At 44.3% G+C, this 23271-nt stretch overlaps 1 non-coding gene across 1 annotated transcript; it reads right to left on the bottom strand.

Moving 5' to 3' along the window:
* Positions 1-1959: 1959 nt before the first annotated feature.
* Positions 1960-2091, bottom strand: LOC142646577 (small nucleolar RNA SNORA1). The gene has a single exon (XR_012847507.1). It is a non-coding gene; the product is annotated as a small nucleolar RNA SNORA1 (small nucleolar RNA).
* Between the last annotated feature and the right edge of the window lie 21180 nt (positions 2092-23271).

Genomic DNA, 23271 nt, shown 5'->3' with positions numbered 1-23271 from the left:
GTGAAATGGACAAATAATTTTATGCTCGCGTTACATAAAAAGAAATGACACGTCGATTGGTAGAGAAAACAAACACGGCGAGGGGGAAGGAGATGTCGGGAAAGAGGTTGGGGGCGGGGCGCCAAACTGAATCTTTGCCCCGGGTGCTGGAGAACCTAGCTACGCCTCTGTTCATTATTTAACCCCTTAGTGACCACTAATACGCCTTTTTACGTCGGTCACTAATGGGCTTTAGGCTAGGCTGACGCCTTTTCACGTCAGAATAGTCTAAGTCCTGCACGGGTCTCCCGTGCAGGCATGAGCCGGGGCTCTGCTGTCTGATGACAGCTGAGCTCCTGCTCCAACGCCCGCGATCGAAGTTTACTTCGATCGCGGCCGTTTAACCCGTTAAATGCCGCCGTCAATAGCGACCGCGGCATTTAACTTTGTTTACAGAGGGAGTGCGCTCCCTCTGTCACCCATCGGCGGCCCACAAATGAAATCGCGGGTCTCCGATGGGGTGTCATGGCAGCTGGGGGCCTGATAAAAGCCCCCAGGTCTGCCCTGGACATATTCCTGTTAGGACGCGCCGGAGGCACGTCCTAACAGATTGCCTGTCAGATTTACACTGACAGGCAATAATGCTCTGGTATGCGAAGTATACCAGAGCATTATAGCAGCGATCGGAATATCGCACAGTAAAGTCCCCTAGTGGGACTAATAAAATAAGTCATCAAAGTGAAATAAAGATTATTAATAAAAAGTACAGTAAAAAAATAAATAAAACCATTTTTTTCCATAAAAAGTGGTTTTATTTAGTAAAAGTGTAAAAAAAAAAAAAAAGTACACATATGTGGTATCGCCGCGATCGTAATGACTCCATTAATAAAGTTAATATGTAATTTAAACCGCAAAGTGAACACCGTAAAAAAAAAACGCAAAAAACCATGGCGAAATTGCAATTTTTTTCCATTGCCCCCCAAAAAAGTCATAATAAAAATGAATCAATAAGTCCCACGCACCCCAAAACAGTACCATTCAAAACTACGTCTTGTCCCGCAGAAAACAAGCCCAAAAAATCACTACATTGATGGAAAAATAAAAAAATTACGGCTCTTGGAAAGCGACGATGTAAAAGCAAATAATTTTAGTTCAAAAGTGTTTTTATTGTGCAAAAGTCGTAAAACATAAAAAAACCTCTACACATGTGGTATCACCGTAATCGTACCGACCCATAGAATAAAAGTAACATGTTATTTACGCTGCACAGTGAACGGGGTCAATTAAAAAACGCATAGAACAATGGCGGAATTTCAGGTTTTTTTTATAATCCCCCCCAAAAAGGTTAATAAAAGTTAATATAAAAATTATATGTACCCAAAAATGGTGCAATTAAAAAGCACAACTAATCCCGCAAAAAACAAGTCCTCATACAGCTATGTAGACGAAAAAATAAGAACGTTATAGCTCTTTGAATGCGACTATAGAAAAATGAATAAAATAGCTTGGTCATTAGGGCCTAAAATAGGCTGGTCACTAAGGGGTTAAATGATAAAGACTGAAGAAATTTGGTCGTTTACTTGCAAAATTGGTTCACATAGGAGGGTCTGCTTGAAGTGTTGCGAATCATTTCAGATAAAATATCCCGTGAAACCAGTGCAACGAAGAAAATAGTGCAGATGCCCATAGCAACCAGGTTGCTTCTTTTATTTTATTTTATTTATTTTTTTTTTTTTTTTTTTTGGTATGACATGTAGATAGCTGATCCAGACACTAATGAACATTAGGGAAATGTATAACTTCATAGCGCGCTTTTAGGAAGCCTTCCCCTATGGCTGCTGATAACATGCAGGGACACATGACCCGCTACCGCTATACAAACCCTTCCATAGACATTCACGTGACGACCTACACGAGGGTGAACCGCCCCAGCCTTACATACTACCAGTGCCATTTACAGCACGCTCTAGTGGTGGTGCTACATGTGCCAGGTCTCATTGTCATCACTGCAATCGGTTTTACATGATGGAAGCAAAACCTGCCCATCCGTATCGCCTCGCTGTACACTAGAGACACATTCATGTAGGATTGCGCCCCATTTCTAGCAAGGCTGGCTTCTTTTATTTTTTAACCTGCACTGGAAAAAATGAATAGCTGATTTCTGACTGTTTGCTATTGGCAATATACTATAAAGAAATAACATTCTAACTATCATATTATGCAGTTACAGTACTTTGAGACACACGGTGTCAGTACATTAGAGAGGGGCAAGGTGTCAGGTTAATATCTATCTAACTGAACTTTTAATGGTTCGGAATTTCCAATAATCTGGCACCTTGGTGATACTGGACATGCCTATTAATCTCTCCAGTACTATAGGATTTAAAGGATATACTTTCAGGAACACAACAGAATATTGAAAAAGTGACTAACGATAAACTAAAACTTCATTTGTGGTCCTAGAAGGAAATCCACAAATTATATTGTAATTCTCCCGGACAAGTCTGAGAACCAGCGATCTTAATAAAACAGCAAGAGGATATGGAATGCAAAGAGGTGTCCTTGAGTAATTGTAAATGACACAATTTGTTAAATAAATGCCATTATACTGTATTTAGCTCGGGTCTGTAGCAAAATGTCAAATTTTTATTTGAAGTGTAATTTTTGGAGTTTTGTAATATAAATCACACATTTTTAACCTAGACTCTTCAGAACAAATGAAAATAATAATTTGCTCTATTTTAAAACCCCTAGTGCCACAATTTTTTGTATCTTTTTTTTATATCATTTGTAAGGCAGTTTAATTGAAAGACAGGTTTACATATGATCCAGCATGTGCAATAGAAATGCAGTTGTTAAAAACACCACTATAAATAAGCAAATCTTGCTTTGTTACCATTTCATTAACAGGCATATTTCCAATTATGGAACTTTATTTTCCTTGTGTAAGAAAATGGAGGCTCAAAAGTTTTTAACACGAATCCTTACTTCAGCCTCCCTTGTATTATCCTAGGCGGCTAGGCCACATGCACACCATTTTGCACTGAGCTGTAATAGGGCATTCCTGGAAGTGCATGTAGCCTTTAATGGGTTTATCCCACAAAGAATAATGTCTTTATTTAAACAAACCTTGCAATTGCAAAAAATAGCCTCTCTACGTTGTATTCCAAATTGAGTCACTGCAGAGATTGAAAAGCACTAATACTTAACCTTTATGAATTACTAGCAAAAGGAATAGGCTGATTATTTTAAACGTTAAAATTAATAAAGGACTAGTATCAATTCCACACTCCAGAACACTGAAATTGCAACACCAAGAAGGAAAAGTTTTGGTATTATGGAAATCACAGGATCGATAGACAGGTTCGTGATATGCAAATTATTAAAAAATGGAAACAACATATTCCAAACATCTTGATTTATTCAGTATCGAGTATGAGCGCCACGCGAAGAAATGCATGTACTTACACGCCTTGGCATGCTATCAATGAGGTTATTATCGATTGTGTAACAGCCGCAGACCCCTCTAATCCTGCTGACGTCTCCCTCCCCGGAGACGCCAGCACATGCAGCTGTCCTGCCCTGCAGTGACCACTAGGGTGCGTGCGCGAGCTCGTTCCTGGCCTTAAAGGGCCAGCGCACGCACATGTAAAGGATTACCTAATTATCCCCAGATCACCCTGGACTATAAAAAGGGCTCTGCCCTTTCACTCCTTGCCTGAGCATTGTTTGTATTCCTAAGTTATTCTTGCAAATGGTTCCTGAGTCATATCCTGTTCCCAGTGTTTCCGTGCCCTACTACCTGTATCCTGTATCCCGTGCTGTATTACTTCCTGTGCCCTCTCTAGTGTTGTAGTCGTGTTGTGCCATCTGCTACACCTCCTGTTTTACACCATGTCTGGTGTCATCTGCCATGACTGGTACCATCTGCCATGTTTTACATCACCTGTCGTGAAAGTACCATCTGTGCCTAAGCCGCTGCTACTGTCTGGAATATTGCAGGTACCCTTGTACTTGGACTTTGTATGGACTTGGTACACTGTTCTTTGGCCAGCTGCTACTCCACTACAGCGGTGCGTCCTAGTGGGTCCACATGACCACAGACCGTGACGGATTGTCTGAAGAATGGGCACATAATTGCTGCTGGCAGGTCCCTTTGCAATTGCCGACCAATGACATCCCAGATGTGCTCGATGGGAGACAAGTCCGGAGACTCTGCAGGCCATGGTAGCACATTTAGGCTACAAAGACTGCTCACAGTACCACGATTAACATGTGGCCTGGCGTTGTCCTGTTGAAAAATGGCTTCTGGGACACTTACCACTGGTTCCACGACCAAATCAATGTAACGCCGAGCTGTTAGTTTACCTGAAATGAAGACTAGAGGGGTCTGGCCACCGTACATTATGCAACCCCACACCAATATCCCGGGAGTAGGATTGGGGGGCTGTATGGCGTTACCTACAGGGGGGGCTGTATGGCGTTACCTACAGGGGGGGCTGTATGGCGTTACCTACAGGGGTGGCTGTATGGCGTTACCTACAGGGGGGGTTGTATGGCACTATCTACAGGGGGACTGTATGGCGCTATCTACAGGGGGAGGTCTATATGGAGTTATCTACAGGGGGCTGTATGGCACTATCTACAGGGGGCTGTATGGCGTTATCTACAGGGTGGCCTGTATGGCGCTATTTACAAAGGGGTCTGTATGGCGTTATCTACAGGGTGGGCTGTATGGCGTTATCTACAGAGGGGGCTGTATGGCATTATCTACAGGGTGGGCTGTATGGCGTTATCTACAGGGTGAGCTGTCTGGCGTTATCTACAGGGGAGTCTGTAAGGCGCTATTTACAAAGGGGTCTGTATGGCGTTATCTACAGGGTGGGCTGTGTGGCGTTATCTACAGGGGGGGCTGTATGATGTTATCTACAGAGGGGACTGTATGGCATTATCTACAGGGGTCTGTATGGCGTTATCTACAGAGGGGGCTGTATGGCGTTATCTACAGGGGGACTGTATGGCGTTATCTACAGGGGGGCTGTATGGCGTTATCTACAGGGGGGGCTGAAAAAAAGGCACTATCTACAAGGGGAGGTTGTGTGACACCCAGGGGAGGGGGGGGGCCCATTCAAAAGTTTTCTATGGGGCCCAGTCTTTCCTAGTTACGTCCCTGGTTTGGTGTGATCTTTATCATCAGTGCTGGGTGTGATATTTATCATCAGTGCTGGGTGTGATCTTTATCATCAGTGCTAGGTGTAATCTTTATCATCAGTGCTGGGTGTGATCTTTCTCATCAGTGCTGGGTGTGATCTTTATCATCAGTGCTGGGTGTGATCTTTATCATCAGTGCTGGGTGTGATCTTTATCATCAGTGCTGGGTGTGATCTTTATCATCAGTGCTGGGTGTGATCTTTATCATCAGTGCTGGGTGTAATCTTTTTCATCAGTGCTGGGTGTGATCTTTATCATCAGTGCTGGGTGTGATCTTTATCATCAGTGCTGGATGTGATCTTTATCATCAGTGCTGGGGGAAAAATCCTGCATGGCGGCACACGATATGGATAAACAGAACAGATGAAATTTGATCCAGCGCTGGATTAGCTTATTGCTGATGCAACCACCCTTACCTCCATCGTATTTTACCATTTGTACGAATAAAGTTGGAACATCGTTTTTTTTTTTTTAAATCAACCATCGCTTCGCTGGATCAAATTTCTTCTGTTCTGGGTGTGATTTATCATCAGTGCTGGATGGGATCTTTACCATCAGTGCTGGGTGTGTGATCTTTACCATCAGTGTTGGGTGAGATCTTTATCATCAGTGTTGGGTGAAATCTTTATCATCAGTGTTGGGTGAAATCTTCACCATCAGTGGAGGATGTGATCTTTACCACCACTGCTGGATGTGATCTTTCTCATCACTGCTGGATGTGATCTTTACTTTGAAGCGCTCCTGATGAGGCACAGGATAATTGACCTGCTGAAACGTGTAGACAACAGCTAAGGCCCTGTTCACATCTGCATTCGGCATTCCATTGTTCTGCTCCATCGGAGGAGCAGAACAACAAAAATGCGGGAAGTGAGGGCACCATTGAACTACTGAGAAAACCAGCACATGCCAGAACCCATTGACTTTAATGGGTTCCATCGGGTTTCTATCGGGGTGTTCGTGGCTTTACCGGAGACAACAGCGCAGCATACTGCACCATAGTTTCTGCCATTTTTGGCAGAATCTGTCCTGGAGGCCCCTAATGAAGCCTCCAATGCAGATGTGAACAGGGCCTAAGATCACAGAATTAATGCAGTAATCAATGCTGAGCAGAATGTTATCAAGAGAGCCTCTAAGTCCACCTGGGTGCAACATTTCCCTAATTTCTGAAAGCAGCGGAACATCAACCGAGGGGTCCTCAATGCCAGTGTAAACAGATAATGATCCTCGGTTTTGGGAGAGGAACAGAGCAGTATTAGGCAGAACTGAATAGGGAAACACTAATGTTCTTGCTGCTGTTAGCACTATTCTGACAGATTTTCGCGAGTCCTTTTCTATCATGAGGCTACATAGAATTAATAGTAGTCCTTATGAATTTTGATAAAATATCCAGCCTATTCTTTTTAATAGTAATAAAAGTTAATAGCTTTTTTTTTTACAATCTTTGCAGTGATACAATTTTGGATACAAGATAGACAAACCCATTTTCTTGCAATTGCAAGGGTTGTCAGTAAATAAATTCTGTTTCCAAAAGGATTAATAAAAAGATTTTATTTAAATAAACCAAATTATTAACAAATTTTGCATTTACACATGCAAATATGGTACAGTGAAGAGTTATTACTGTCACGGTCTGTGGGTATGTGGACCCACTGGGCCGCACCGCCATAGCGGGGAGGCAGCTGGCCAAACAACAGACCACCCAAGCAATACAAAGTCCCACATTAGGGTACCTGAATAGTCCAGACAGTGGCCGAGGCTTTAGCATGGATGGAGGTGGGTACAGCAGGTTGCGCCAGACGTGGCGGATGACATTGGATGTGGTAGATGACACTTGATGTGGCAGATGACACTGGACATGGCAGATGACACTGGACATGGCAGACGTGACAGAAGACAGCAGATGCAGTAGGACACAACTCCAACACTAACAGGCTCAGGAACAAAGACACACTACGGGATGCAGGTAGCAGGACACGGGAAACAATGGGAACAGGATAACACTAAGGGACCGCTGGGAGCAACTGCTGGGAGCAACCGCTAGCAAAATAGAGGACCGAGTCTGTTGCCAGATTTGCAGAAAGTCCCCAAATGCAGAGTCAACAGCGGGTACCTGAGATGTGGTCTACACAGAAAGAGGTACTCTAGGATTTTGACTGTATACAATGTAGAATGGTGTGGTGGACTCACTTGTGTGGTTGTTATACGAGAATTTGGCCCATGGAAGAAGCTGTACCCAGTTATCATGCTGCATGAAGATGAAGTGGCGGCAATGGCGGATCATCATATGGGCACATAATCTCAAAAAACTATGGTCCCGATTCCAACAGAACCTGCGTCCATAGGACGCAGATTCATTTGGGTTGAATGCTGGAGCCTCGCTCCAGCACTCACTCTGCCGTGAGTGGCTTGGCGCAGGTAGGCGCAATGTAGTGACATCATTGCGCCTGTCTGCACCGAGTCACTCACGGGACAGTGCAGAGGAGGAGAAGCATCCTCCACCCGTCTTAGGAACGGGAATAGGTAAGTAATTATGTTATTATTTTTATATTAGGTACATACATATGCTGGCATTATACTGTATAGGACAGCTAAGGGGAGCATTATACTGTATGGGGCAGCTATGGAGGGCATTATACTGTGTAGCAGCTATGGGGGCATTATACTGTATGCGGCAGCTATGGAGGGCATTATACAGTGTGGCAGCTATGAAGAGCATTATACAGTATGGGGCAGCTATGGAGATCATTTTACAGTATGGGGCAGCTATGGAGAGCATTATACAGTATGGGGCAGCTATGGGGGCATTTTACTGTATGGGGCAGCTATGGTGGGCATTATGTTGTATGTGGGGGATTATACTGTATGGGGCAGCTATGGGTGGCAATATACTGTGGGGGCAGCTATGTGGGACATTATACTGAGCAATTACAGGAGCTGCAGGTCCAAGGGGGGGGGGGCGATGTGTAGCAATATATACAAGGGGGGTAGCGCTATGGGGCCCTATATACAAGGTGAATTGCTGTATAGCACAATATAGAAGGGGGAAGTGCTGTGTATCACTATATCTAAGGGGGATTGCTGTGTAGCACTATACACAAGGGGGGGCTTTGAGGCACTATTTACAAGATTGGAGGGCTGTGTGACGCTATTTACAGTGGTCTGTGTTTAGCGCTATCTACAGGGGGCAGTGTGGGCACTATTTAAAGAGGGGGAGGGCTGTGTAGCGCTATTTACAGGGGTCTGTGTGTAATGCTATCTACAGGGGTTTCTGTGTGAAGCTATCTACAGGGGTCTGTGTGAAGCTATCTACAGGGGGCTGTGTGTGGTGCTATCTACAGGGGGCTGTGTGTGATGCTATCTATAGTGGCTGCGTGTGGTGCTATCTGCAGGGGGGTGTGGTGCTATCTGCAGGGGGGTGTGGTGCTATCTACAGGGGGTTGTGTGTGGCGCTATCTATAGGTAGGGCTGTGTGTAATGCTATCTACAGTGGGATGTGTGTGGCGATACCCACAGGGGGGGGTGGCAGCGCTATCCACAGAGGGATGTGTGTGGCGCTCTCTACAGGGGGGGGGTGTGGCACTATTTATAGGGGGTGTGTGTGGCACAATTTACTGGGGGATGTGTGTGTGATGCTATCTACAGGGGCTGTGTGTGGTGCTATGTTCAGGGGGCTGTGTGTGGCGCTATCTACAGGGGCTGTGTGTATGTGGTGCTTTACTTTACAGTGTTTGAAACAATTACATTCAGGGGTGCAGTCTATGGTGCTATAATATTTAGGGGCACAGCGTTTGATACTATTTTATTCAGGGGCGCAGTGTTTGGTGCTATTATATTTAGGGGCACAGTGTGTGGCACCATGATAATTTTATCTTTGTTTATAGGTGTTGGAAAAGTGAGGAGCCAAAGACATCTGAGTGCCAAATTGATCAGAAATGGGTCATGGCCGGGGGAAGTCGTCATGAAGTCTGGACCGGATGGAGTAGAAAAGAGGAAAAAAGCTACATCGTCACCTGTGAGTCACTAGATTTATAGAGAATTTGTCATCTCTCCTGACATGTTTATTATAGGAAATCCTTGTATTTCACAAAAAGTCTTTGTGCAGTCCAGGACTGCAGTCAAAGACAAATAAGTGTTACTTGTCAAGAGAATGTGTCCCTACACGGTGTGATACTGTCAGCGATGGTTGGAGACTGTCAGTATGTGGGGACACAGCCTTTTGACAAGGGGAGTCGTAACACCCATTTGTTAATGTCTGGACAAAAAGGAAGTGTTAACAATAGTTACAGGGCGGCAGTGGAGAAGGGGGGCCCAACTTTGGGTAACAGCCCAGGGCCTATGGTCTACTTAATCCGCCACTGAGTGGCGGCGATAATTTTCCATGATCTGGTTAATCCTCTCTACTTGCCCATTGAACTGTGGGTGATAGGCTGAGGAAAAGTCCAATATCACATCCAGGAGCTTACAGAGGGCTCTCCAGAATTTTGAGATATATTTAACCCCCCGATTAGATACGATCTGAAGGGGCAAGCCATGCAAGCGGAAGATGTGCTGAATGAAGAGACTCGCCAGTCGGGGAGCAGAAGGTAGGCCGGTCAGCGGGATAAAATGTACCATCTTTGAGAACCGGTCCAATACCACCCAGACAGTGTTGCATCTTGCTGAGGGAGGAAAGTCTGTGACAAAGTCCATCGCAATCTGCTGTCAGGGGGCATTGGGTACAGGCAGAGGATTGAGCAGACCGGTGGGCTTGGAGTGAGTAATCTTGTTAGAAGCACACACCATGCAGGAAGAGACAAAGTCCACAACATCTTTGGGAAGTGTGGGCCACCAGAAATAATGAGTAATCAGGTCTCAGGTTTTACGAACACCAGCGTGCCCAGCCAGTTTAGAGCTGGGTCCCCAGCGGAGAATTTTTACCCTATCTGCCAACCAAAGAAAAGTCCTCCTTGGAGGGATGTCTCTAACCTGCAAAGGATTGGCAGTGACGATGCAGGACTGGTCTAAGATACTTTCAAGGGACTCCACCGTGTCCTCCGTCTCAAATGACCTTGACAGGGCATCGGCCCTCACATTCTTGTCAGCGGGACGGCAGTGGAGCAGAAATTGGAAACGCGTGAAAAACAGTGACCACCTGGCTTGATGGGGGTTTAGTCGAGGTTCTTGTGGTCGGTGATCATGATGGGGTGAGCTGCGCCCTCTAGCAGATGTCCATACTCCTCCACAGCCAATTTGATGGCCAGTTGCTCCCAATATAGAATAGAGTAGTTGCACTCTGCAGAGGAAAAAAGTCTCGAATAATAGCCACATACTACTGCCTTTCCTTTGGAACTCCTCTGGAACAGTAGTGCACCTGTACCAACAGAAGAAGTGTCCACCTCCAATGAGAACTGCCGAGACACATCAGGATGATGGAGGATCGGAGATGAAGGCTTTCTTGAGGCTATTAAATGCAGATTCTGTCTCTGGAGTCCACACCTTGGCGTTCAAACCCTTCTTGGTAACGGTAGTGATGGGAGCCATCAGTGATGAGAAGTTTGGGATAAACTGCCGGTAGAAGTTGGCGAATTCCAAAAAACGCTGTATGGACCTCAGGCCTTGAGGACGTGGAAATTTCAGAACGGACTTTGCTTTCTCAGTATCCATCTTGAGAACTTGATCTGAGATGATGTAGCCCAGGAAGGGCAGAGAATTATTTTCAAAGACGCACTTCTCCAGCTTGGCATATAGACGATTCTCCCTTAATCGCAGTAGAACCTGATGGACATGCCTCCGATAAGTTGTCGGATCTGGGGAGAAAATCAAAATATAAATCGAGATGATACAGACATAGAGGAGATATCAGAAGATATAATTGACAAATTCCTGAAAGACCACGGGAGCGTTACACAGTCCGAAGGGCATCACCAGGTATTCGCAGTGCCCGTCTCGGGTGTTGAACGCCGTCTTCCACTCATCACCTTGACGGATTCGGATCAAATTATAAGCAATACTGGCTCTTCGTATATGGTCAAACAGTTCGGCTATGGCAGTGGGTATTTGTTCTTGACCGTGATTTGGTTAAGACCAAGGTAGTCAATGCAGGGTCGAAGAGATCCACCTTTCTTTTTAAAGGAGAAGAACCCGGCCCCGGCCGGGGAGGAAGACTTTCATATGAAACCCCTCTCCAAATTCTACTTGATAAAGGCCGACATGGATTGAGTCTCTGGCAAGGAGAGAGGATATACCCGTCCACAGGGAAGAGAGGCATTTGGAACCATTTCAATGGGGCAGTCGATGTGGGGGCAGCGCCTCAGCCTCCCTTTTGCTGAAGATATCCGCAAAGTGAGCTAAATGAGGAGGTAATCCTGCCAATGACTGAGACAGAGGAGGCTGGATAGGATGGATCTGCAACAGACAGAAATTTGGAGCCCCATTGGAGAACCTCTCCGGAATTCCAGTCCAGGACTGGTGAATGTAGTCTAAGCCAAGGCAGACCCAGCAGAACAGGATTGACGGCTTTGTACAAGACAAGAAACTAAATCAGTTCTGAATGAAGGGCTCCAACTTGGAGCTTCAGCGACTTGGTCTCAGATACAATCGGATCGGGCAGAGGCAGTCCACTCACCGAGGCAACAGCCAAAGACCTCTCCAGAGGAACTGTGGGCAACTGGAGATGATTCACTAGATCCTTTTGGATGAAGTTTGCCGCAGTCCCAGAGTCCAGATAGGAAGAAACCCGGTGCGTCTTCTCGCCGGACATTATGGTCACGGAATGGCCAGCTTAGAATTGAATCTTTTATTTGGTACCGTTCCACCTAGCGTTGTCTTGCCAACGAATCCTAGGCACTGGGGTCTCTCTGGCCTCTGGGGACACAAACGCACAACATGTCCTTCGAGACCGCAATACAGACAAAGTCCTGAAGTGCGTCTGCATTGTCTCTCCTGGGTAGACAATTTTGCCCGGTCCATCTACACCGCGTTCCAAATTATTATGCCTATTTTATTTTTCGCTGATTTTCCTAAATAGTCGATGCAAATGACAGTGAGTATAATCTTCAAGCCATCAACCGCTGGAGTATAATGCAAATTTTATTGAAGAAATCTCCTAATAATAACAGATTTTTTTTTAGAAGTAAAAAACTCAAAATGCACTGTTTCTGTAAAGGATCTGCCAGGCACAGCTTCGGGGTTAACGCCCATAGATAATCAGTCTGCACCTGCTTCTATGTCTGTGAGACTGACTCCATCTTCCACCACTCAGGGTGGCAGGCTTAGGAGTGGGAGAACCTATCACAGCCTGGCCAGACGGAGCTAGCTCCCGCCCTCTGTCTATTTATACCTGCCTTTCCTGTTCCTCCTTGCTTGTGATTTCTTCTCGTTTGGTTTCCTGGCCCTGCTGCAGCTTCTTGTACTATTGTCCTTGCTTCATATTGACCCCGGCTTGATGACTACTCTCCTGCTCTGCGTTTGGTACCTCGTACACTCCTGGTTTGACTCGGCTTGTTCACTTCTCTTGTTGTTCACGGTGTTGCCGTGGGCAACTGTCCCTTTCTCCCCCTAGCTCTGTGTACCCTTGTCTGTTTGTCTGTCGTGCACTTATTGAGCGTAGGGACCATAGCCCAGTTGTACCCCGTCGCCTAGGGCGGGTCGTTGCAAGTAGGCAGGGACTGAGTGGCGGGTAGATTAGGGCTCACTTGTCTGTCTCCCCACCCCCGTCATTACAGTTTCAAATTATTATGCACAACAGAGATCAAAACATTTTAAAGGGTGTAAAGAGAACTAAAATGGTAATTTGTTGAATTTGCAGCATCAGGAGGTCATATTTACAAAAATCAAAAGCTCTTTCAATTAAAAAAAAAACGTAACAGGCCAAGTTACATGTTAACATAGGACCCCTTCTTTGATATCACCTTCACAATTCTTGCATCCATTGAATTTGTGAGTATTTGGACAGTTTCTGCTTGAATATCTTTGCAGGATGTCAGAATAGCCTCCCAGAGCTTCCGTTTTGATGTGAACTGCGTCCCACCCTCATAGATATTTTGCTTGAGGATGCTCCAAAGTTTCTCAATAGGGTTGAGGTCAGGGGAACATGGGGGCCACGCGATGAGTTTCTCTCCTTTTATGCCCAATGACACATAGGTATTCTTTGCAGCATGAGATGGTGCATTGTCATGCATGAAGATAATTTTGCTACAGAAAGCACGGTTCTTCTTTTTGTACCACGGAAGAAAGTTGTCAGTCATAAACTCTACGTACTTTGCAGAGGTCATTTTCACACCGTCAGGGACCCTAAAGGGGCCTACCAGCTCTCTCCCCATGATTCCAGCCCAAAACATGACTCCGCCACCTCCTTGCTGACGTCGCAGCCTTGTTGGGACATGGTGGCCATTCACCAACCATCCACTACTCCATCCATCTGGACCATCCAGGGTTGCACGGCACTCATCAGTAAACAACACGGTTTGAAAATTAGTCTTCATGTATTTCTGAGCCCACTGCAACCGTTTCTGCTTGTGAGCATTGTTTAGGGGTGGCCGAATAATAGCTTTATGCACACTTGCAAACCTTTGGAGGATCCTACACCTTGAGGTTTGCGGGACTCCAAATCCACCAGCGGCTTCAAATACCTGTTTGCTGCTTTGCAATGGCATTTTAGCAGCTACTCTCCTAATCCTATTAATTTGTCTGGCAGAAAACTTCCTCATTATGCCTTTATCTGAACGAACCCGACTGCTTTCACAGTACGATGATCACGCTTAAAGAGGCTCTGTCACCAGATTTTGCAACCCCTATCTGCTATTGCAGCAGATAGGCGCTGCAATGTAGATTACAGTAATGTTTTTATTTTTAAAAAACGAGCATTTTTGGCCAAGTTATGACCATTTTCGTATTTATGCAAATGAGGCTTGCAAAAGTACAACTGGGCGTGTTGAAAAGTAAAAGTACAACTGGGCGTGTATTATGTGCGTACATCGGGGCGTGTTTACTACTTTTACTAGCTGGGCTTTCTGATGAGAAGTATCATCCACTTCTCTTCAGAACGCCCAGCTTCTGGCAGTGCAGATCTGTGACGTCACTCACAGGTCCTGCATCGTGTCGGCACCAGAGGCTACAGTTGATTCTGCAGCAGCATCAGCATTTGCAGGTAAGTAGCTACATCGACTTACCTGCAAACGCCGATGCTGCTGCAGAATCATCTGTAGCCTCTGGTGTCGATGTGTCCTCGCTCGTCTGACACGATGCAGGACCTGTGAGTGACGTCACAGCGTGATCTCTGGAGAACACGGCTGTGTCTGCACTGCCAGAAGCTGGGCGTTCTGAAGAGAAGTGGATGATACTTCTCATCAGAACGCCCAGCTAGTAAAAGTAGTAAACACGCCCCGATGTACACACATAATACACACCCAGTTGTACTTTTACTTTTCAACACGTACTTTTGCAAGCCTCATTTGCATAAATACGAAAATGGTCATAACTTGGCCAAAAATGCTCGTTTTTAAAAAATAAAAACGTTACTGTAATCTGCATTGCAGCGCCTATCTGCTGCAATAGCAGATAGGGGTTGCAAAATCTGGTGACAGAGCCTCTTTAAGTTTTCTTGAAATATCCAATGTTTTCATACCTTGTCCAAGGTATTGCACTATTTCACGCTTTTCGGCAGCAGAGAGATCCTATTTCTTTCCCATATTGCTTGAAACCTGTGGCCTGCTTAATAATGTGGAACGTCCTTCTTAAGTAGTTTTCCTTTGATTGAGCACACCTGGAAAACTAATTATCACAGGTGTCTGAGATTGATTACAATGATCCAAAGAGCCCTAAGACACAATACCATCCATGAGTTTCATTGAAAAACTAATAATTAAATGTTTGACACTTAAATCCAATGTGCATAATAATTTGGAACACGGTGTACATAGGCTCCTCTGGTGGGACGACTGAAGAGGATAGTAGGGATTGCTGGAATGTAGAATCCAGCCTAGGAAATCCTCTCTCCCGGAGAACCTCTTGGGAATGCTCTCGGATCCTCATGTCAACCTGGGTGGCTAGTAGATCGTCCAGGGTAGGTGACAGATTGCGAGCGGCCAGCTCGTTTTTAATCCCAGAAAACAGTCCATGCCAGAATAAGGCCTCGTTGTTCCAGGTTAGTTCAGCAGCCAGGGTACGAAACTGAATGGCATACTCACCCACAGAGAGCTCTAACTGATGTAGGGTCAGCAAGGATGCAGCAGCAGAAGAAACTCACCCAGGTTCCTCAAATATCGAACGGAAAGTCTGTAAAAAGCACTGCAAGTCACAAGTCCCTGGTGTTCCCACAGAGGATTTGCCCATGCCAGGGCTTTGCCAGTAAGGAAAGAGATTATGAAGGCGATCCTAGCATCATCAGAGGTGAAGGCACTGGCATGTAGTCTGAAGTGGATCTGGCATAGGGGATCGGCACTGGTACAGACAGGAGGTGTAGCAGGAGGAATAGCAGGAATAGGTGAGGTGACGACTGTGGCTTGAGTAACCAGCCAATGTGCAATGGTGTTCACAGAGAGGAGGAGTTGGTCTTGCCATGACTGAAGGTTTTGCATCTTTGTCAGCATGGCTTGTGTCGTCAAGGTCTCAGGTTGACCAGCGGGGTCCAAGGCCTGAGCATACTGTCACAGTCTGTGGGTATGTGGACCCACTAGGCTGCACCGCCGTAGTGGAGAGGCAGCTGGCCAAACAACAGAGCACCCAAGCAATACAAAGTCCCACACTAGGGTACCTGAATCGTCCAAACAGTGGCCGAGGCTTTAGCACGGATGGACGTGGGTGCAGCAGGTTGTACCAGACGTGGCGGATGACACTGAATGTGGTAGATGACACTGGACGTGGCAGATGACACTGGACGAGGCAGATGACATGGGACATGGCAGAAGACAGCAGATGCAGTAGGACACGACTCCAACACTAATAGGCTCAGGAACAAGGACACAGCACGGGATACAACGAGTACAGGTAATGAGCAAAAGGGCAGGGCCCTTCTTATAGTCCTGGGTAATCATGGGCTAATTGATGATTCCCATGTGAGCGTGCACGCGCAACTTACGGGACACAGCGGACTGGAGCGAAACTGAGCGCTGGCGTATCCTGGGAAGTAGATGCAAGCCAGCGCTCACAGATCCATTGCTGCGGCCGCCGGGGAGCGAGTAAACTCGACGGTCCAGGCCATGGGCGCTACAATTACATTTACTTACAGAGTATGGCGCCACCTGGTGTTTAAATGTGCATGTCCACTTACTGAGCTGAGTGCTGGTGGACATGCATGCTCAGTCTCTCTGCCAACAGACAGTTCTCTGTGTAATGATCCTCTGTTTACTGCAAAACAGCCAAAATAAATCTGTTTCTGCTCGTCAGAGAAGGAGCAGAGCCTCTGTTTCATGGTCACAGGGTATCTGGACCCACTAGGCCGCTCCGCCATAGCGGAGAGGCAGCTGACCAGGTCACAGTCTATATGAGAGTCAATAGTAGATAGTAACGCTTGGGTACCTGAACTAGTCCAGACGGTGGCTGTGGCTTCAGCACGGATGGTGGCCGATGCAGCAGACAGCACCAGCCGTGGCGGGCAGTATCCGATGTGGCAGAAGACACTGAACGTGGCAGAAGACACTGGACGTGGCAGAAGACACTGGGTGTGGCAGAAGACACTGGATGTGGCAGAAGACACGGGACGTGGCAAACGACAGCAGGTGCAGTAGACACGACTCCAACACTGGTAGGCACAGGAACAAGAACAGTATGGGATACAGGAACAGGTAACAGGGCATGGGTAACAACTGGAATGGGAAACACTAAGGGACCATTTGCAAGACAAACTGGGATAAACTAACAATGCTCAGGCAAGGATCAGAAGGACTGGGGCCTTCTTATAGACCAGGAAATCATGGGCCGTTGATGATGATGATTTCCTGATGTGCGCACGCTGGCCCTTTAAGGACGGGCACGAGCGTGCGCGCGCACCCTACGGGGCACAGCAGAACGGAGCGGAAGTGAGCGCTGGTGTCCCCTAGGAAGGAGATGGAGACCAGCGCTCACGGATCCATGGCTGCGGGCGTCAGGAGGTGAGTAAACCGACGGCCCGTGGCCATGGACACTACACTCTGCAGTTACATGGCAGCATAGCTGAGAAGGCTCCTTCTCAGTTTGTTGGGATGTTAAAGCTGGTTTTGAATGTAAGAAGGTACTATATAGTCAGCTTACAGAGGCGAAAGGCGACTGATTCTAATGAAAGCCCCTTGCCAGCAGCACATATTAACAGCAGTACTGAGGAGGATACAGCGCAGCAAAAGATGAAAAAAAAAGGTATTTTTTTTTCTACTAGAAACACTGCAAATTATTTTAAAATAGCTAATAACAGCATTTCAGTACTTTTGGCATGAAAAATATTCATAGGAATCCTCCGTAAACCTCTGATCTGTGAGGCACACTCTGTAGTCCCATACTACAGAACTGTAGAGGGTGCTATCATATGATGCTCCATCAGGTACAGTATGAACAGAGCTTTTTACCCTTAAAAATGTTGCTTCTAGGAGAAAATAGCACTGTACAGAGAACAAATGACAAAGTATTTTACGGGGGCAGATGCTACAGAGTTTGGCATACATTTGGTTTAAAGAAAGCAATGGGATACTTCATGGATACTTTCCTATACCGAAAGCATGCTGCAATGTGTAAATGGCAATTTTAATAATTTTTTTTGTACAAATTGGAAAATTTTTATTTTGTAAGTCAGTCATACAGAAGTAAAATATTTGTGCATGTGTGTGGTATCAAAAACAACATTCTGATGATAAATAAATGTAACGTTTTCCTGGCCAGCTTTACTGGTAAAATGTATATTTAAAGTTTCCCTAAATCTGGGCATAGACATAGCAATATTCCCTTACTCATCCATTAACAAGACCATTTAATGAGCATGTTATTTCTATAGAGGAAGGGACATAAACAGCTCCCAGACATCTCTGGCATAGCTTATCCCAGAAAACACATAACTATGAACAGGTAAAAAGCCAACCTAATCAACCCTAGCTAGTGGACCAGTGGGCAGAGCCAATATATATATATATATATATATATATATATATATATATATATATATATTATACACAAATGTCTCATGGGACTATAGTGTCATATGGGTTGAGCTACCAGCAAGTGCAACAATTCCTAGCTCCCCAATAGTGAAAAATAGAAACTCCAAACATCATATACTAAATACACGAGAAAAAGGAGTCGGAACTATTTGAGTAAGAAGCACAAAATATCGAAAAGTAAAAATTTTATTGAAACATACAAAAATACATAGTTAAAAACAGACTACAAACCCAATAACTGCATACCTCCAAAGTAGGAGACAGTATGGAGCCACAAAACAACATTAATAAATACAGTTTGTATATGTCACATTAATCGGGAAGGTGTCCCAAAAGGAGTTACCAAAAGGATATAATATACTCTGAAACCAGTCCCTAGAACCATGTAATAAGACTAGCGGAACACTTGTGTCCAAGAATATTATTCTGCAAATTCCCAGTGTACTACGTCTCTATAAACAGTAATCGGGAATACAGGGGTAGTGATTTGTTTATAGTAATAAGTAGTTTAAACACACTCAGTAACAATATAGTGACTAATTCAAAAAAGGAACCAGTAATAGAGATAACCTATTTCAGACATTGTCTAAGTATACAGGTAACCTGGTAACAATATGACAAAAAATAGTAGTCTTTAGTGGAAAAGACCAGCAAGTACTAACCCATGTGGCTCCTCAGTTGTAACAGCTCCCAAGTGTGGAGAAAAACCCCAACGCGCGTTTCGCGTAGATTGCTTTTTATATATATATACATATATAAGGTTTTAAAGTGATCTAATCTCTATGGTCGGCATAAAAGTTTAGGCTTACTGTTCATTAACTTTACTTAAAGTGGTTGTACTATCAGGATAATCCCCTCCGCATTCCGCAGCTCTCCTGATAATAAACTGAGTGCCAAGGTGGTAACTGCTGGAATTCCCTAGTAATCAGCTGTAAATTGTAGGGGAATCTGCTGGTGACTAAACATTTCTCTTGCAGGTTGGTCATTGAAATCGATGGGCGACCATGACAGTAATGGTAAGGCCAAGTCCCCTAGAGCCGGAGTCGCTCTCTTCGCACTCGCGTTCCAACTAATAAAGGATGAAAGGGTGCGGGTCAAGAGTGGGAGATCTACTATGACCTCAATATGCCCTAAATAGATCTATGGGCAGGAGTTGTCCCATTGTATGCAAACTGATTAGACAGCTGAATTTAAAGGTTTTTTTTTTATCTGCTTTCCAATCCTTTGTAAATAAAAAATACATATATTTTTCAAATTAATTTACTTTCAACGTTGAACAGTATTTCATTTTTAGGCCCAAAATTTTATGGGTGAATAGGGCTCAGCTGCAATACCAGACAGCTCAAGGCCAAAAGTGCCGCTATTCCCATCAAAAAAGCAAATCTTGGACAACTCCTTTAGCAACATTCTTCCTGCCTATATCCACCAAAAAGGAAGTGAGCTTAGGGGCTTACTGCATACAGTTTAAAAAGGTATCTACAGTTAGCTCCCCTTAGTGGTGGCTGCAGGTCAACAAAATCCTATAATTTATCTCTATGGCTGCATATCCAAATTTAACATAAGCCACAATGCAATACTTCCAGGGAAGAAAAGTCTATAATACGGCATCCAATTGAACTACATGATTTTTTTTCTGTCTAATTCATATAAAGTCCTATAAATACAGCTGTACAGTAGGTCTACAATATAAGTCTATGGCCGTATTGCGGCTCTACACAACTCAGAGGTTGTACGTAAACGTAACGCCCTTGTTGTCAAGTCTTTGAAACCACACTGCACAATGCTGGTAGATGACATAGGGAGTTGAAATCAAATACATTTTTAAAAAACTTTCTTAACCCAAAAATATTCTATTAATAGTAAATGATAAACTTAAAAATTATATCAAAATAATTTTATATATGTACATAATTAAATGGGTATACTCATCTTATAAGGTGACGGCATATTGCTAGGATATGCCATCACTTTATGATCTGATACAACAGATTGGATATGTCAACACTTTATAATCTGATTTAACAGATCTCTGGGATCGGCACTGATCTTGAGAATGAAGGGGCCACAGCATTGATTTTGGACTGTGTCCTCTTCACTCCTATTCCCTGAACAGCGGCACCTCGGCCACCCACTCTGCAGGAAATTTCAGGGCAGCTCCATTCAAGTGAACGAGAGTGCTGCCGTGCAGGGAAAACTAATTTAGTGCTGCTGACCCTTTATTTTCAGGATCGGTGGTGGTCCCAGAGGTCATAGCCGCCAATGATCAGAACAGGACAGCATATCCTTGCGATATAACGTCATTAAGTAAGATGGCAATAAATCTTTAATCTATTTGAGAATACATGTTATAGGAAACTATTACATTTGGTGGAATAAACTATATTATAGATTAATACATTGTAATGAAACAGATGTTCTTTCTACTATCGGTCTAGACAAAGTACAGGAAAACTCAGGGGGTATCAGCTCTTACCACTGAATCTTATAAAGGATCCATATGGAGTGAGACAACTCCCCCTGACATTTTTATTAAGGTTATGTATATGGCTCTTCATCTTCATTCACATGGTGCTAATTGCTGTCTCCTGGAAAAATTGCTACTGTGTACAGAGACCACATGCTCTCTCACTGACAAGGCCATTGCAGGGGGTGCACTGATTTCATTTGCTGTCCACTGACATAAAGCTGCTGGTGCAAAGCTGAACAGCTGGGAATATTCTGCTTTTAAAAGCTTATCTTGTTGATACTTGAATTGAACTATTACAGAGAGGAACAAGCAAACAGAATGAACAAACCCTTTGTGGGCAACTTGTAAGAACAATAAAAGCCTGAATGTGTTTGCGGATTTGTCTCATGTCTAAGTGATGACGGCGATGTTTAACAATGATACTGGCCAAATTCATTCAGAGCAGAGGAACTAACCAGATGTGGGGAGTAATAAGTATGAAAGACATGAATGTTGACTTCTATGTGGATGGCTGACAGCTGCTTACTGTGTCTGCTCTATAGGAATACAATTTTTTTGCAACCTGTAAAAATTTTTGGTATATATGATAGAAGTGCATTGTATGTAGAACCAGGGAGGTATTTATCAACCTTTCTACGCCAGTTTTCTGAGTATATAAGAGGTAGCAGCAAGTAAACATTCAGTGAAGTTGTTCTGTTGGAAACCTGTAAAATGTTTAAGTGTAAGGATCTGAGTGACTTTGACAAGGGCCAAATTGTAATGATGATGTGACTGTGTCAAACATCCCCAAATTGGAAAGTCTTGTGGGGTGTTTCCAGTATGCAGTGGATAATACCTACCAAAAGTGTTCAAGAAAGGAGAACCGGTGAACTGGTGACAGGATTATTGGCGCCCAATCCTTATTGATGCATGTGGGGAGTGAAGGCCCATCTGGTTCGATCGCACAAATTTCAGAAAAATTTACTGCTGGCTATGAAAGAACGATGTCAGAACACACAGTGCATCACAGTTTGCTGCTTATGCGGCTGTACAGTCGAATAGTACACAATATTAGGCTTTAATGTTAAGACTAATTGTCTATATTTATCTATCTACCCATATATATATATATATATATATATATATATATATATATATATTTATATATATATATGTATATATATATATATATATATATATATATATATATATATATATATATATATATATATAGCTAAATCTATATATATATATACACACCCCTCATCGTTGAAATTGCAACACCAAGAAGGGCAAGCCATATGGTTATGCAAATCGAGGAGGTAGCAGGTGTACCTAAGATCTGCAAATGATCACATTTTCAAGCACCAAGCTGTGCGATGCCTCCTGTTCATCGATGTGCCAGTTATCGCCACTTGTCACAAACTGAGAGGGACAGAATCCCTGAACTGAGAGACCTTAGTCTATCACTCCGGAAGATCACTACGCGCCTAGGCCGAGATGTCAGTACTGTTTAAAGTTGCGTGTCCTGAGAACAATAACGAACGGGACTGACAGCAGGAGGTAAGCAGAGGCACACCTCTACGCGGACGGATCGTCTGATTGTAAGAATGGTGCGCAATGATCCATTCTGTAATGGATTTCCATTGACTGCATGCCACCGCTCTCAAAGGTTATCATGGTGCACAGCAAGACGGCAATGGATGCTGGAATGGAGATCTATCATCTTCAGCGATGAGTCCCGCTTTTGTCTCTGACTAAATGAAAGGCGGAGATTGGTTTGGATACCACGTGGGCAACATCACACCGGTCCTACTCCTGGGATTATGGTTTGGGGTGACATAATGTACCATAGCCGGACCCCTCTAATCTTCATTTCAGGTACACTAACAGCTCAGTGTTACTTTAATTTGGTCATGGAACCACTGGTACGGCCATTTCTCCAAAGTGTCCCGGAAGCCGTTTTTTCAACAGTGCGACAGCCGTCCACATATTTCTCAGCCGTCCACATAGAAGTCAACATTCATGTCTTTCATACTTATTACTCCCCACATCTGGTTAGTTCCTCTGCTCTGAATGAATTTGACCAGTATCATTTTTAAACATCGCCGTCATCACTTAGACATGAGACAAATCTGCAAACACATTCAGGCTTTTATTTTTCTTACAAGTTGCCCACAAAGGGTTTGTTCATTCTGTTTGCTTGTTCCTCTCTGTAATAGTTCAATTCAAGTATTAACAAGATAAGCTTTTAAAAGCAGAATATTCCCAGCATTACATTTGTGGGTTCGATTAAACTCTCAAAATGGCTAGAAAAAGAGAGCTTTCATGTGAAACTCGACAGTCTATTCTTGTTCTTAGAAATGAAGGCTATTCCATGCGAGAAATTGCCAAGAAACTGAAGATTTCCTACAACGGTGTGTACTACTCCCTTCAGAGGGCAGCACACATAGGCTCTAACGAGAGCAGAAAGAGAAGTGGGAGGCCCCGCTGAACAACTGAGCAACAAGACAAGTACATTAGAGTCTCTAGTTT

Source organism: Rhinoderma darwinii, chromosome 4, assembly GCF_050947455.1.
Source record: "Rhinoderma darwinii isolate aRhiDar2 chromosome 4, aRhiDar2.hap1, whole genome shotgun sequence".
Taxonomy (NCBI): Eukaryota; Metazoa; Chordata; class Amphibia; order Anura; family Rhinodermatidae; genus Rhinoderma; species Rhinoderma darwinii.
The sequence above is the reverse complement of the archived record's forward strand: the minus strand, read 5'-3'. Positions and strand labels throughout refer to the sequence as shown.